At 37.3% G+C, this 18,048-nt stretch overlaps 1 protein-coding gene across 1 annotated transcript in view; it reads right to left on the bottom strand.

The window, feature by feature from the left end:
* LOC112993284 (pulmonary surfactant-associated protein A-like) overlaps positions 1–18,048 on the bottom strand; it is a 161,400-nt gene that overhangs the window by 37,263 nt on the left and 106,089 nt on the right. The window contains exon 9 of the mRNA XM_064513788.1: positions 11,713–11,877. The gene's annotated coding sequence lies outside the window, so the exon portion shown is untranslated. The remainder of the gene's footprint in view (positions 1–11,712; positions 11,878–18,048) is intronic.

The following is an 18,048-nucleotide window of genomic DNA, read 5'->3' on the forward strand; positions in this document are numbered from 1 at the left end:
TTAAAAGCAAACCCTAATCTTTTACTTCATCCCTACAATGGATGTAGAGGACAAAATTTGATCCTTTTGGACCCTAACTGGAATTCCAGAGCTGAATATATTCAAAAATTTCAGATACTTGCATTTATATACTTCTTGAATAAATTCCAGTAATTGCCAGAGTGGCTTTTTAAGTCTTTCTTTTGGCCTTAATAAGTCTGTTTAGGTGGGAAAGAGGCAATACCTTCTGTGCAAGTTTGCAAGATCAGGCTTTGCAAAGTTACCTGATGGGAGGAGATACAATAGTGAAAAGACTTCTGTGCTATGCAGTGGATTTCTTTTTTAACAATAGGATAATTTACATAGTAGTCAATTTTCCATGTACACTGAACAACTGCATTGAGCTAGATATACTGGAATTGTATCAATTATCTTTCAAGGAATGAGAAAATGCTGCTTCTCTTCTGAAACTCATATTAGACTGAACCTTAATACAGTATTCAGGAAGAGGGCTTTCTGTGATTAGTTGCAACTGCTATGTGTTACTGTGAAATCACAAATTTTACTATCTTATTTAATTTCAGAATGTATTCAATTTATTGGAAAATGTGAAGTGATGATATTCTATTTATAGCAATGCCACGATGATGAATTAGTATTACCTTAAGGTAACATAATTATGGTGAGTTAATAATGGCCTTATTAGAAGCATGTCTAGACTTCTGTCACTATGACTGGCTAAGCCAGAAGGCTCCTCCAGCTAGAAAATTGCTACTGTTTTATCTTTGTCTCCCTATCTTTCTTTAGTATCCTCCTCATCATCTCTGCTGTTCTCAGGAAATCTGCAAGGAACAGTAGTGCAAACATGTATTTGCTTTCTCCTTACATTTGCACAGAATGGCATTAGGTGCCCTTGCCAATGACTTTCCTAAAGAGAAAGATGTGAAAAGCAAGAGACAAATATATTACTCATATACCTGTCCTGAGATAACAGCAGCAAGATAAGAATTTGTGCAAGTGTGGTGTATTTACAAAACACTTTAGTTGAGAGATATTTCTGCTATCAGTGGTGTGGAATGGGATGAAGTAGCCAGAATCTAGGAGACCCAGGAGGCGAACTGGCACATGCAGGGCTGCCCTCTGCTCCAGGCTACTTACAGGGAAAACATGGCAAGTACCAATGCAAAACCACAGCACAACTCTGGATATCTGGTAGCAAAGTACACTATAAAAACACTTGAGAAGACTCTGACATTCAGAGACAATAACTAGTCTTGCAAGCACTGACGCAGAGTATATAATTACGGGGGACTTTTGGGTGAAGGGTAGTAAAGTGACTGATCATTTGCTCTGTGTAAGGGGCAAACTTGCCTCATATCCTGGCACTGAAGACATGGTGCTCACCCACCAGGCTGCTTGTTCATGACCAGATAATGTGGCTTCAGCCTCTTCTGTGCTGTCCTCTTTAGCTGCCTGCTAGCACAGATGAGCAAATAAGCCATGATCAGCACCGAAAAGCAGAGCAAGGGGTGAAAAATCTTGCTTACTCGACTCACAGAGGTTTAAAACTTTCTGCCTAAGTAATTTCAGCAGAGATGTAAGGCCTGCTGCCTTAAGGATTTGCCCTAAAGGACAGTTGCACTATCCTTCCTATCCTTCTATCAGGCAGAGAGATGGATTGCATAACCTCTCACAACCTTCAGCAACCCTCTCTTCCACACTACTGTTCTTTCATTGGTTTAAGGACTTAATAGTATTTTCTTATCAGTAGCATCAGCTTATGAGTGCTCAGCATTACAGTTATCATTTTTTCTGAACTTGACTGTTGGAAATTTTCAGACCTTCTCTGGAGTTAAAATTATTGGTTTTTTGCCTAGCCCCCTAGAAATTCCCAGTTTCTGCAGAATTTAACAGAGGTCAGAACGATGCATGCAATGGGTCCAGGCAGCTCTAACTTTTTATTTCAAAATCCTTTTGGTTTTAAAGAAAGCATTTTAAATTGCCTTAATTCTGAAGAAGAATTCTTCAACTTTGAGATTCATAGATGAAAACAATGTCCTATTTTAACAATATTTTGATTATGATTTATAAGAGTGTTAATTGAGCATTCCTAGATAGCTAATGAATTCCTCATTATTAGCAGCAATTTATATTCAATAGAGTCCTCATGTTAGTGATCTGGTATAACCAGGTCACTGGATTCTTTGCTGATATTTTACTTCCTATATAACAAAGGTATTTGGAAATTTGTATATTGGATTAAGAAACTGTGTCCTTCCTTGAGGAGTCAATGAATTGAAAATTACATATTTAAACAGAAATGTAGAAAACCTTTCTTATATTAACAAAGCTTTTTCCAAACATGAATGCTGCCAATTATTTCTGAGGGATGAAGACTCGAGGCATAAACGGGCACTTCCATTTATTTTTTCCTCAAATGAATAAGCTAAAGATATGATTTCATTTGTCTTGAAACTATCTGCAAAAATTCTCTCTGCAGCAAAGTTGGTAAGGCACCCTTGGGAGAATTTAAATTTGAGGCCCAGGAACACTTCCAAAGAGTTTAAATCAGACATCTGAGTATTCTTTCCATGTTATTTGAGCACAAGCTCAATTTCAATTTTTGCTAGATCTTCAGAAATCCACTTGTCTTGTTAAAAAAAGCCCAACTTGGACCTCTTTACACTAAATAGCTATCACTAATTACATATCTATTTCTTCCTGTTATTTCCCAAAGTAGCTTTCCCTTCAATCACTTCCCGCAGCTACCAGCAGGAATCCCACGATAAAGTTCTACTTTACACTAACAATTCACACAACCCTTACAAATAACCTATGGCATAATTATGGTGCTAGAGCATCTGGGACCAATTAATCCAGGTTACTCAAATGCCACAGTTATACTACTTTCTTCTTTTGAACAGGTCCTTATTTTTGTAGAACAGATTTAGAAAAGAGGTCCAAAAATGTAAATAAATGTATATGAAAAAAAGGGCTCAAAGGTTGATTCACCCATATGAATTTAAGCCGCTCTGATCCAGAACACTCACACACCTTACAGGAGAAATCATAAACCACACAAACTAGAGCACAGATTCAGGGATCAACTTGCAAACAAAATAGAGCAAATCACCCTTGTAAACAAACTGCCTAATAAGCAATTGAAAAGAATGAGCTTATATGTAGGAATTATCAACAGTCTTCTGAGAATCTTGAAACACAAATAAGGAACATAACAATATATGTCACTAGTTCTGCTGCATAAAGGTAAAAAAAAAAGTGGAAGTAAATCTCACTTCTGTAACTTACAGCCAGAAACACTATTAACAAAAAAAATCAAATACGCTTTAAAGATAACTGGACAAACCCTTGTAAAAGGATGAATATTTCAACTGTCGTCTGCCCTGAGATTTACTCTTTGCCAGAAATGGAAGAATACGCTGCATTGCACCCAGAAAGAATTCCCTGCTAAACGGAAATGACCTGAATCCAAAGGCAGGTAAAAAGCAGAGGTTTTTTCTAAATGTTTACTCTAAGGATACTACCTAGGAAACACACTTCAGAGAAGCGAACCTCTTTCTAAATCGGCCAGATCACAGAGCTAAAGAATTACTCATATAAAAGTTTTGCAAGTTGTCCTATATGTTTGTCTACAGAATTTCCTTTATTTTGGCCTTTCATCACCGTACTTGTTGATAACACGTTAAAAGAAAAATTTGACATGCTTCATAGATGTTTCCAGCTTTACTGGGAAACACAGAGCTGGGATACATACTACATGCTTTCATGTTTTCCTTAAAAAAAGGTATGAAGGATTCTTTTCAAAAACTTTCTGAAACAATTGCACCACCAAGTTTTCATTCACTACCAGACCAGAGAAGATTGAAATATGGTAACCTGGAATTGAAAAATCCATGGATAATACTTCTCGAATGTTCCATCCACAAAGGATCTCATTTTGCCTGGTACTGTCATGCCAGGGTCATCCAGCCTTTCATCACTCGTTCATATGAAATCAGAAAGTTTTGTAAGCCTTCAGAATACCTACACTCACAAATCTTCTAGCTATACTCAACAGGGTGAGGAGGACTGTACTAAATATCCTTTTAATGAGGAATAGCTGAACATAGTTACCAGTGAGACAGAATAGAATAAGAAATACTTCTATACCTGGATCCTTTTTTTCCCCCTTCTCCTTTCCATTTCTCCTGTCTTTGGCTGCCAGTCCATTCTGAGCAGGGCCACAACCTGCAGTGGGTTAAGAAAGAAGTCCTTAAAAAAAAATTAATTTCAAAACAACCTAACATTTGGAAAACCCACAGTGGCAAACTGAAGTCTCATCACACCATGCTCTTTAAGCCTTGGCAGATATGTACTCCCAGACACATTTCCTCTCGCACACAGTCAGAGTTTGGTGATGTCTCCTGACGTGAAGGGGCTGTCAGAAATGGGGCGAGTGGCGGACACGCTTGGAAGCCTCTCCTCCTGGTGTTTTAGGTGATGAGCTAGGTGAAGGCTCTTCCTGGTAATTATGGGGGTGTTTCTGCTAAGTCATTGAAAGCACTCACTGAAGGCAAAACTCAACCCTTAAAATCCTGTCTACTTGCTCCAGGCTTGGGCTGTTCAGGATATATCCCTCTTTCTCTGTTTTACTCGTTAGCTATAGCTAATGCCCAGCTGCACCTGAGCTTGCAGCTGCTCTGGATTCACTGACAGTTTGTTCAAATAGAATGGCACTAACATCCAATTTACTATGCTTATGTCTTTGTAATCAGCAGCCAAGAAACATACAGACTGGATCGATCAAATATACACTTATTTACCTGACAATGAAAAGGGGTAGATAAACTCAGAAAAGTTGCTTTGCAAGAATAACACCAACATAAGTCAAACTCAGGATTATGACATTTTGATAATAATAAGATGCACACCAGCATATCTTGTGTAAAACAGGAGGCCAGAAACATGGTTTGCCTTAGATGCATTTAATGTGGTGCCACGTTTTCTGTTAAACTCAGCATCATGTGATCAAATATCATCTACATAAATATAGATTCTGAATCTAAAATAAATAAATCTCATCTTTTCTAAATGCAGCTTCACTGTTAAAACATAGAATGAAAACTAAAGACAGAGAGAGCACTTAGTTACTTACTCTGTATTTTCTGTCGCTTTGCAGAAGTCTTAGAACTAATTCTGGAGTTCAACCTTCCATTTGTATGCTTTGCATTTAGTAAACTAATCTCACATTTCTCCTCGATGCCACTTTAGTTTAGGGACATTTAAATAACTAAATTAAAAAAACTGTTTAATGTAAACATGTTGCACAAACAAGGGAATTTCTGCTGATAGCTGATTAACTGATATAGCTACTACATGGCATAATAGAAATCAAACATATATCATAATCAGGCTTCCAGAGTATTTAGTAACACCGGAAACAATGTTTGTGTAAGCTACTGCTGAAATTTTAAGCCTATATAAATTCCACACTCAGGACTGATCAAAAGTCTAATGAAAGCAATGAAAATATTTCTTTGGACTCTAAAGGCTCTGAATCATGCCTACGTCAGAGTTAATTTGCATCATGCTTAACTTAGCAGTAAACCCAGAATCTGAAATTCAAACAGAAAGGATTTCTTCTGCAATATATTCAGTTCATTTCATATTTTTCAAACCACATCTGGAATTCTTAGCTTTTTTTCCCCGCTCCCAGCTGTTGTGTTACCTTCTATTATCTCATATGGATAGCTAATTACGGGCTGCTGTAGAAAATCTTCCACAGAGGTGCCCATATCTATAGCAGAGAAGTGAAAGAAAACTGATGATGCTTCTTTTCAGTTTCACACATGATTTTTCCCAAAAGTTCAATAATATAAATTTTCATGATTTCACTAATTTATAGCCCAGTTCTCAAAAACCATCAGAGCTGAATAAAAAAAAAATTATTAGAAATTTATAAAGCTATCTACCAATGACAGCATTACAGCACGTCTGCGGTGTCTTCTAGCCAAGTATTTCCAGGTACTTCCAAATGGCAATGATTTACCCACTCTATCCAGATTAGCAAAAGCAGAACATACGAAGTTACTAATACTACATAACTCAGCTGCTGTAATAAGGTGGCCTAAGAACAAGGTTTTGAAAAGTGATAGTGATGCTGAGCATCCTTAAAACAGCCTAAAAGAAATAAAAATCTTGGCATTATCAGAAGCCAGAACCACTCGAGCACCCAAAGTCAAGTCTTCTTATATTGTTTATTAAAGAATACCGATCCCAGTTGTTCCCTCTGACCTCAGGGGAGCTAGTGCTTCAAAGGTTGCCCTCCTGTATAAGGACAGAAAGCCCAAATACAGTAGCTTCTACTTCTTAAATATCATGGTTTAAATGACAAGCCTGATCTTTTTTTTTTAATTTTTAACATTTGTGGCAGATTTAGGTGTAGATCAGATTTTGTATTCCTTCCATTGCTCTCATATCTCATTTGGATTTAAGATTATTTTTCTTTTCATTAGTAGTATTTTTAGCAAAACCTAGAGAGTTTCTGATCCTGCTTTAAAATGTTGAAAGACACTTCTCAAACCTCCTGATAATATTGAGTAGGCTAATGTGCTAACAAAAATGGACTGCAGTCTGAATTTATTACCTATGTTATGCCAATCATAAATTTACTGACATTAAAGAAACAGTGAGGAGAATCTCATCTAAAGAAACATACTTTAGCATCTAAGCAGCTAAACCACAGGTACGACATCATTGCTGCTACTATGACAAGGTTGAAGCCTACAGTGTTTACCTTAATTTAGCAGCAGGTTGGCAGGCACCAAAACTCTCACAGCTTCATATTATTGAGAAATGGTTCTCAAATTAAGATCTACAAAAATTTCCAGATACAAAAAAGAATGTTCATGGTCATGAGAAAAGAAAAGTAGACATCAGCTATGTGCCCAAAGTTCTGGTCTCTGAGCTATCACAGTTGCTATTTTAATTTGTAGATACTATGCCTACTAGGTCTACATTAGTGTGGCCTTGTAGCCCTTCTCATACCCTGATTCAAAACTGTCCTTTTTCACTAGCCTTTCATGGATTTACAGTACAATTAACTAATCTGATTTGGACAATAAATAATTTCTCTCTCATTGGCATCACATAGCTTAGTTTATTCTTTTTTTTTAAACCTACTGGGGTACTCTTTCAATGGTTGTTATGAAGACTGATTTCACCATAGATAAAGAGTGGAAATGCAGGAGCCTTTGTGCCTTTTTTTTTTTTTTTTTAAAAGCTGTTCCCCCGTATAGGAAACTTATGATGCTTATGTAGTGCAGAAAGATCTACTGGGTTTCTTAACAAGAGATGCTAACTTTGCTTTACAAGAAAAGACTGTATTCTTTTTTCTCTTCATATCAAAAGAAAACAAAACAGAAAAGCCACACTGCTGTTGCACTTAGTCTAAATATTCCAGATGACAGCAACTGTTTTTTTTAATTCTGAAGCATTACGCCATTGAACCCAGTTGCAGCTGCAACCAAAAGCTCCTCACTTCAGGATATTATGCAGTTAACCAGACCAACAACACTTGTTACACTTTCACTCCTGGGCCTGACACAAAGATCAGCCTCAGACCATGCAGTCACGTGCTTGGACCTACTACCCCAAGCCTATGCCGACCCTGCCGGGCATCCTCACCCCTCCAGCATCTCTTCAGGTGCAGCCCCATGCTGAGCCCAGCCCCCATCCTGGCTCAGGGCTGAGCAGGGCTCTACAGGAGTGCTGGCTCCCAAGTCCTTGCATCCCTAATCCCACTTCTAGTTCTATGGCTCAGGCATCTGGTCCTATAACATACCTAGCTTCTATCTGGATTTTGAACATTGCTTTTGCTTTTTGTTCTAGGACTTCAACATCTATCACAGTTTAAGGATCTCCAAAACTCTAATTCTTCAGAAACTTTAACAAAATGATTTATAGCATTACATGATATATAATAGTAACACTTTGGATTGACTATAAAAAAGTTAGAGCCATGTAAAAACTTTAAATAATTCTACATCATGATGCATCTTTTCTCCTTTAAGGCCATCCTTCCCATTTCTTCCTGGTAATTCATTCCTGGGTTAGTACACACGCATTTGGTTCCTATTTTTGGAAAGTCTGAGTTGGGTAAGAACTGCCTGTTATCATCTAGGGGTTGCACCAGGATAAGAGGATGTGAAACTGGTGGTAATGGGACCATTCAACTGTTTAACAAATTAGCTGCAATCTGGGTATCTTGATACCAAGTAAGGTGCGTATGTTGCAATACTATGAATAGCCTAAAAAAGGTATGCTAAACATCCACAACGGAAATTATTTGTATACCTACATGCATTCAAAAATTGCAATACATGTAAATACATATTTTTAATTTTTGGTCTTTCAGAGAGGTCCTGCTGGATCATAAAAGTAAATATTCGAACACTTCTTACTTCCTGTTCGAGCATTTCTTACTTCACATTCATGCAACACAGTCGATTTGCTGAACTTGCCTGCTAAGGCATGTACAATTTGTAGTAAAATAGCTGCACATTTTGAACATTTGAATGCTCCTGCTCAAGTCCTGTCATTTCTGTGCTAGTGAGCTGTTTGTGCAACCACAGTCTACAGGTAGGCAACTTTTTTAAAAAAGGAATTGCTGTATTTGCTGCATGACAGCACATGCTATTCTTGCTGTATTTACACCCTGCAGTCACAACTGCACCCTTTTCACACCAGTTTTCATCATCTTACACTAGCCTTGATAGACATTTATAAAATGTCTCAAGTTTCCCACGTTAACAGCATAAATGTAGAACTGCATTTTGTACTGGTCTCAGGAAAGGAGAAGCATTGAAATTCATTGCTAGAGTTCAAAATAAAATATGAATACATACTGTAACTGGTGTATAAATAAGAGCTCCACATTTAATATCTACAACGCAAATGCTTTCAGGAAATACTTATCATAAACATCAGCAAATTATGTACCACTTCATCTTTAAAGAACAGAATTAAGAGACACATGAAAGATATTAGTCACTTTGCAGTTGTGTTCTAGAGGATCCTTAACATAAAATCTTCCCTTAGAATTTGGCACTTTATATATTTACATATGTACATTATGTATTAAGTGGCAGGAGCTTTGATTTCTCAGCCATGCCAGTTTACAGCAAACAGGAATGGCACCTACCTTTCTTAAAGCTGGGATCACAAGAGGGATCACAAACAATGGGAAGTGCAGTACTGACAACATAAAGAAGAAGAAAGTGAACTGAACTGACTGCTGCTTCATCTGCTCCAGGCATTTCTGACAATTCACTTTATGTCACCTGTACACAACTGGCTTATCCATAATAAAGATGAACTAATTTCAAAGGTCACAGAATCTTCTCAAACAATTCCCTTTGGACAATGTACTCAAACAGATGTGTTTTCACTACTTGCCATTTAAACAGCAGGGCAGACTGGGGAAAAAATCAGGAATGATGGCTTTTGACTGATTTACATGCATAATTCCTGTGCGTCTTCCAAAAGGAGTTAGAAATGTCCATTAAAGCCTACATTGTTTACTTTTGTTACATTCCCAGTTCCTGAGAAAAATATAACTTCATTTTCATGAATATTTTGCAATTCTATGGTGTCTGCTTACTCCATAATGTTCAAGAGCTTTAAAAACATATGCAAATTAATCTGAACTCATCTATAAAGTATTTCCCTCACTGTATTAATGAGTAACCCGCATACACAGCAACTGGAACCATGAGGTCAATGCTATTTCAGGTTAGAGGTTTCTCCTTAGCTTGCCAGCAAAATATACTTCTGCATGAGTCTGTGCAAAGACAAGTACTTGTGTGCACAGGGAAATCACCCAGTTATGTATCCAATGGGCTTCCTGAATAATTTCTACACAAGATTTAAATGCAGAGCAAAAGCATAACACTGATCTCCTGCACTGGACATAACCTTCATTGTAAAATACCAACAGTCTTTCCTGGCAGCAAGTAAGCAGCTAAATAAGATAGCTCTTTCCACATAGTAAATGGAAATGCGAAACAAATTTTTTTAGTTTCTTATTTCTATTGCAAAAGTCAGAATCACCACAAAACTATAAGAAACTGTGGAAAATTGACAGACTAACACATTTGTGTGAAAAAAAATCCATTCGATATTTTACAGGAAGCATTTTTGAACCTCGGTACAATATTTTCTGCAGCAATCCTAAATTTTGCTTTTTAGTCCTTCTAACTGGTCAGGGGACTGCAATGCAAGACTAACTCCCAAGCCCAACTTCTTAGGCTAGGGAGGCTTACAGATCAGTTTGGTAACCTCAGGTGTAAAGGCCAGTGCCATACTTGTCCAGGTGCTGTTATCTGGAAGGTAATGCTATGCCTCCAAATTAATGTATTAAGGGAAAAACAAAGTGGTAAACATAAGGTCAAAAGGCTTCTCTGTAAAAGGATTAACTAGAATTTGTTCAGAGTAATTTCATTTCAAAATAAGAGACCTTTTTACTTAAACAGTTTCCTGTAAAGATGTATCACAAACATCCCCACTTCATCTGAGACACATGGGCTGGAAAGTGAAGCAGCAAAGAAATAATTATGTGGAAAGAAAACAGGACTTTATCATCTAAACTAAGTGAAGCATATTTAGAGAGAAGAATGTTATAAAGATGATAAAAAGAAAGAAAAAAGTTGGATCAACATATGGAATAAACCAAGAAAAACTGAGGGAGTTGCACTGATTTACAATATGTAAGGTTCTGGACCATAAGATTCATACATCACATTCTTCAAAAAAATTCCTGTTCATCATCTTTTCCAACATCGATCACAGGCTTCTGCTTACTTTTCGTTTTTAGTCTACCTTTGACTCTTAGTCAAGCACATGCGTCAAGTCCCAGGATTTTGCAGCACTCCATTAGATACAAAATGCTATTAGATATTTTAGTTTAGATTTCAAAGTTTGAAACTGGTAGCATTTCTGTATTTTAATGACTTCTTTTTTCAGGAAGACTATTTTGGCACAGGTCCATCAGCATATAATAAATTTGTCCTCAATTCACTTAAAAAGGCCATTCTTATTATATGGTAATTTCAACAAACAACAAAAACACATATTATGCTATCACATTTAACTAAATATCATTGCTTTGCAGTGTTTTCAGAGGTCATTTCCTCTTATGTTCTGTAGTAGATAATTGTTTCCTTAAAATGTTTTAAGAAATTAAACTCTACTTAGAGGGAATTTAATTACAGACCATATGTTAGAAGAGCTGACTCAGTTGCTTAAAATATGAATCAACTGTGTCATTTAATTTGAGAGAATGCAGCAATCCGACACTAGAACTAGTTCATTCAACTTGGTGAATTTAGTCCCACTTAATTTCTGGTTTACTCAGTTGTCTTTGGCAGTGGGAGTGGGCACGATCTGTGCCTTTAACGCATCGGGTGGTTAACATACATGTTTGCATGCAATCTCAAGTAGTTGCCCTGCTTGGGCTCAGGGTCCAGCTGTGTATGGTTAACGTACGGATGTCTGGAACTAGAGAACAGCAACACTCCAGCTCTAAAATAGGAAACGCAAGGTTGAGATTTGTATTATTTTGTTAGCTTTTTGTTTTGCCCTGCCTAAATCCAGAAACCATGATATAACCTTAACTTTTAATAAGTGACAGGCCAGAGCCATGGGAAGGTGTTTTGACGAGAACATCTCTCTTACCACTTTTATTCCTTTTTCCAGGTCCAATGTATGCGTTCTCTCTTACCAAACACAGCAGCAGCAGCAGCTGGAAAGGGTCAGGCACATTTGTCCTCATTTGATGCTTCCCAAGACAGCACAGGGATGCTCTTGAAACAGGTTGTTTGAAACAGCTCTCATTCTCTTCTGTTGAAGCAATGCAAAACATCCTGAATGAGTCTCTCCTCTTTCACTATTTTCCCCCTTTTCTTTCGTTCTCCCCCTTCAATCTCCCCTTTTCCCTGCTAGCCACTGTCTTTTTGAAGAGTGATACAATCTCCAAATTACTGGCAAACATTAGGACTTAAAATACAGTGAGGACTTCTTATTCAGCAATGATGCTGAAAAAAATCCGTATCAAATTACAGTCTGAGAGAGTGAACAAGGATGATATATCAATTTGATATACACAGACTAAACAGAGAACAGAACATGGTCTTCTCTGATCACTACTACATTGATAATATTGATGACAGTTTTGTGAAAAAAGCAGGTTTTGGTGACTTGATTTCTGTAAGTGAGAAATCTAGTTTAGATGTGAATAGGTGTTTGCAGCTTTAGAAATTCCCAACTATAGACAAATACATTTTAAAATTAGGTATTTACATTTGTAAGCTTAACTTACAAGTATTTTCTCCAGAGCAATTTCCGAATTCAAAACATTCTCTGCAGTCAGTCACAACCCTTTGAGCCTGGTAGTTCAATGCTACATAATGGATTGAACTGAGTTTGTATTGTGAAGCATCATCCAGAGGTTTCTGGACTCCTCATGTTAGTTCATCTCCAATTGTTAGTCACTGAGCATGTTTGGTAATTTAGGTGAAATTGCTTGAGAGATTCACTGAAGAACTACAAGGTCATGCTATAAAGCATTATCTCAAGTATGTCTATGCTTCAGAAGAGAAAAGCAAAGATGGCTTTAAATGAACTTCCTCAGATGCTAAGCAGCAATCTGACTCCACTCACATCAAGTTTATTGTAGGCTCCAAGATTGCTTAGCCTGCACTGTGATCAATGAGAAAGCTTTTTCATCAGACTAGTGCAGTGCAACCCAAGCTAATACACTTTCTAAGAGGCAGACAGTGCCATCTTGGCTCAAATGGAAGTCCCCAATATATCATTTCAAAATAAACTCAGTCCATGAAAACAAAATGCACAGAACCCACTCCCACCCTTCTGGAAAGACAGTATGGAACAATTGTGGGTCCTTCCACGTTGTTCCTCAGGATCAACATGACCTCTCTTGATCTCCATCAAGGCAATGGAGATTTCTATCCAGACCAGCATTTGACACCAGTCATAAGACAGACGTATGTTACATAATTACTACTATTCAAAGTTCTAAGCAATCACAAAAGTCAGATGCAGAGCAAAGAGAAAAGGCAGGCCAGGGAAATGCAGATATGGATGATGCTCTGGGAATCAATTAGCTGCATGTGATCAGGAGCTGATACACTGACTCCTTTAGCATCTGTGGTACATCAGCCTGACAGGTTTATGAGGACGCTGCACAAGAACACAAATGCCCTGGTGCAGGTATCCTAAGCTCTTCTAAGCATGTTCTCTGTTGTGGCTCTTCATTTTTTTTTCTCTCTACAAATGCTTTTTCCACTGAAGTTCTCCATTCAGCCCAAGCTCTTTCATCTGAACCTCTTGAAGTATTTCTTTGGCAAAGCAATAGCATGACTGGCAAAAGAAAACAGTTGTCACTTAGAGTATACATTCTTTTCTCAGTAACTTTGGAGACAGCAAACGCTGAATAAACTGATAAATTATATTCATTATATATATATATACACACACACATACATAGATATATAATATATAGATATATGGAAAAATATATTTTTCAGAGGGATTTAAAAACCTATCCATGCCTTCTGTAGACTCCCAGATCTTACATCCATGCATGACAAAGGATTTAACCCTTCAGCTGGACATTCACAGTTTAGTCTTTAAGTTGTAAGTTTTCCTGTGATCAAACCTTGTTTAAGCTGCTACCCTGCCAATTTATGACACTATTTCTTTCCAGCTATCCCAGCAGGCTTGCACATTGCTGCCAAATATGCATATTGAATCACTTCTCATTATCTAGTGCCTGTAATAGGAGTTCTTAATGGATTCTAAGTTTTCCATAATAGACCCAGTGTCACCATAAACGAAGGGTTGCAAAGGCTCAAAGAGCAGCACACATAAAAATATTAAAATGCTATATATCCCATTGCATTCCATTCTGTGATAAAAAAAATTCCAAATACATTTTGAGATGTAAGTAATAGCCAAAAATTATACAGCTGTTTTATGAAAATAAGATAGCTATTTCCATTTTATTTAAAGAGTTAATCAAATAAACTTCCTTGAACATGAAAACTTTCCCAGGACTGTCAGCAACCAAGAACTGTATCTGTACAAAGAGCAAACCAAACTCTATAATGAGAGGAATTCTGTTCCTGAGAGAGTTGAAAATCTCCTTCTAAATGCTTAAAGATAATGTGCTTTTCGGCATGAAAAAGCAAGCAGAAGATCCCCAGTTTACCCAAAATAAGACTACAACTTTAGGTCAGAGAGAAATTGCATTATAAAGCAATTAACGATAGAGAGGCATCCAATCAAAGTTTACTCTCTGGGGAAATACCCTGGTCAGAAACAAGTTCAGAAGGCTTAAAGGTAAAAATGATGCATAAATTTCTTTCTCTTTTGTAAGCTGCTTATGCTTTGCTAGTTTATGCTTTGAAAGAATCTCTTTACTCTGGGCTGTCACAATGTGTGACCCTTAAGAACAGACTTTAGCGTTATTAAGGTCAAGTATATCCCCACTGGAACTGTCTCTGTATTTCTCAGCTTCTGACTACCTTTAAGAAAACTTAACTCTATACCTCTCCAAATAATAAACACACCCCACAACTTGACCTTACTAAGAGTAGTAAGGGGTATGAGAAAGTTGAGTTTACAGTAACAGGAGAGAGAGAAAGAGAGAGAGAAAAGGGGAGATACCTATGGGTGACAGTTCATCCTACCATATTAGCTCATCAATGCTGGATCACTGAACAATATTGAAGCTAAGAACTTTTGAGCAGGGCCCACACTACTTGGGTCATTCATCAAATTTACCTCCTGCAGCTCATAAGTCTTCCCTTGATCCCCTCCTCCCCAGTGAAGGCCTCAGATTCAATAAAACCCTTTCCATCATTTTTTCTTTCCCTCGCATCTGCTTGGAATTCCCCTTTACATAGCCTGCAGAGGGTTTATAGATTACAATATTTTGTTTCACCTTTTTCAAGTAATGCACATGACATTCCTGACTTTTTTCAAAATTACATGTGCTTAGTTACCCAACAAGGTCATGCTTCCTACAGATATTTTGGCAGTTAGTGAAACATCTGTTTTGATTCAGTCACTTCTAGCCTCAGGGTTTTACTTGTAGGATAGACAGTAGCCTGCTCAGTATTTTTGTAACACTTTCTCAGATGTGGCTTTTTATCCAAAAAAGAATAGAATTCATCTTTTGATCTAAATATGTCATGGTTTTTTCCATGCCTGCAAGTTAAGGGAAGTCCTAATGATATCTGATGGACCATTAACTATAAAAAGTCACCACCAGGGCTCTGTTTCAAGCCAGAACTGAAGAGATCAAGTGGATAAACTTATCCCCCAGGTGAAACACTTCAGCACAAATGACTAGAAGCAGTGCGTTCTGCTGTTCAAACATCTGATGACTGTAACTTCCATCTGTGCCTTGCTGAATGCTGGCAGCAGGCAGGATTATTTAGTCTATTATTGTTCAGCCAGCAGGAAGATTTTGTTAGGGCAGGAGATGTGGGACAGCTTTCTGAAATGAAGGCAGCTATGAGAACAAATTGGTAACTCTGAAGAAATAGGATTCCACTTGTGAGCAAGCTTATGACCTGCTTGTCTATAGGCAGAATAGGCATCAAACAGAAACTGGAACAACCTGTGCTGTAGGATATTTACATTTTGATTCAGCATGTATCACTGCACCTTCAATCAGTTGTGAGATGTTACCCTCGTACACTTTTAAAATTAAGGCTTTTCTGTTTAATAAACAAGAAAGGTGTTTCTAGCGTTAAATAACAATAGCAGAGATGAATTAAACTTAAGTGTCTTAAGTGAAGTATGTTTTAACTGAAGCATAATACAGGATAAGATATTCATGGTTATTTGGTATGTCATGCAGCAGCAGCTGTAAGCCTTCTTTAGAAAATATTAGCTTACATTTTGTTGCTTCAAGTGAAATATGCTTCTAGATGTACTTTAATGGTTGAAGACTGTACATGTCATTTAAGCATAAGCAAGTCAGATTTTCATTATTTAACCATGTCCTTTAATTAAGCTACAAAGTATTATGGAGTACATTTGCAAAGTCACAGAGAGAATAAAAGGATTATAGAGGATAAAAACCACACAAAGCATAAGAAGTACCAATGGTATAAGTGAGCAGTGATCATGAAAAGATGCCCATATGTTAAGGCTATATTTATATGCCAAGATTACACAGCCTACGAATGAAGGAAGCACCATTCTTCTATCCCTTTACACCTGCAAATTGTATTAAGCAATTGTTTAAGCTAGGCTATTGTAATATTCTATAATCAGCCCTTTTCTAAAGCTTTTTCTGTTATGCATCAATTATGGTCATTCCTCATAGGGGAAAAATGAAAGTGTTGTTTTATTTATGATAAGAGCCTTCTCAATTACAATTCTTTATTTACTGGATTCAGAAAGTGGGAACTTGTGGTTTGCTGCAGCCTCCCCTCCTGCCATGTTATTAGACTAGGACGTTAAAATATCTTCCTTAATCACTCATTCTTTTAACAAGCTCTCCCAAATGACCACTATAGAGGTATGCTTGCTTCAGCTTCAAAAAGGCTTAAAGAAGTTACATGTGAGGCAATCCTCATTCTTGCTCATTTTGGCATTTCAGAATTGCCAGATATACTCAAGAATAATTTATATAAATTAATGTCACATAAGGAGACACGAAAGTTGTGAATGTGCCTGAAAATGCATTTTTATTAGCAAATAAAACATGCCAACCAAACTCAGCTGTCTCAACTTCCATTTCTTTCCCAATTTTCTGCCTTTTTTATAGCTACCTGATAGAGTTATCCGCCTTTAATACCACAATTTGTTTTGTTCCCAAAATATTTAAGATAGTATTTCAGCTGTATAAAATGTCTACATGCAATTTTGTCCTCTGAAAAATATGATGAAATGTATACAAATGCAAAATCCTTGAAACCTAAAACAATAATATGGATAAAGAAATCACTGTGAGCAAAGGTCAGTCAGATATTCAAGTATGTCTTCAGTTGAGGAGGTATGTTTTTTTTATGATTAGGAGGTCCTGGAGAAACGTATTGAATTAGGTCTTTTTTTTAAAAACTAATTGCCTCTTGCTGAATTTTCTAAAGAAAAGTTAATGTGCAATCTGATTAATTTACCACATTATTTATGCTTAGCCATTGCATTTACAACCGAAAGGGAAATGAGAAAGAAAAGATTTCTAAAATCTATTGTCCTGTGTTTATATTTTGAGTATAAATAAGGAACCCAGGAACTCAGCTGCGTCTTTACTGCAAATCCTGAGGAAAGAGAAGCACATTGTGCCACCTGCAAGCAGTTAGAGCAGACCCACTCTGGCCTTAGGCAATGCATGCTGCAATCACATTGTAGATAAACTCAACCTAATTTAATCTAGTCAGTAGGGGTGGGAAGAGCAAGGAAACTTTAAGAGATGAACTAGGTATACTCACTCAGCACCTTGGCAGGGAAGACACAGACAGCCTAGACTGAGGCTCATGGCCTCACCACTGCAGTTAATCATCAGAAAAGCCAAATTAAAGCTATTTCAGGTGCACTGCCATATTCTTCCTTTATAAGCTTACTAGAGGACTGCTTATTGATACAGACTGACTTCTTGCATGCACTAACTGAAGCAGGCTTAAGTAGGGAGAATTAGGGGAAATGTTTTCCACGTTTCTGGGCTTGCATAGGGGCATTACAAAGACTTTGTTTCCCACACTTTGTGAAATATGGCTGGCAGAGCAGAACACCACACTGAGCACCTTAAACCCTCTTATTTCTCCAGTGGAAGAAAGAGCATATTCCAACCTAATCTCAAACCGTAATGATTTGGGCCTTGGTACAGAAATTTGAGGTGTTGGAGTAGTTGTCACAGTACCTATCGTGATTTTACATTAAAAAATTTACAGATGAAAAAAAGTCTGAAAACAACTGGATTTGTAGTTGATAGGAAAAGGAGGAAAATTCAAGTCATTACTGAACTCCCAGAACCTT

The sequence above is a fragment of the Dromaius novaehollandiae genome, chromosome 6, assembly GCF_036370855.1.
Source record: "Dromaius novaehollandiae isolate bDroNov1 chromosome 6, bDroNov1.hap1, whole genome shotgun sequence".
Taxonomy (NCBI): domain Eukaryota; kingdom Metazoa; phylum Chordata; class Aves; order Casuariiformes; family Dromaiidae; genus Dromaius; species Dromaius novaehollandiae.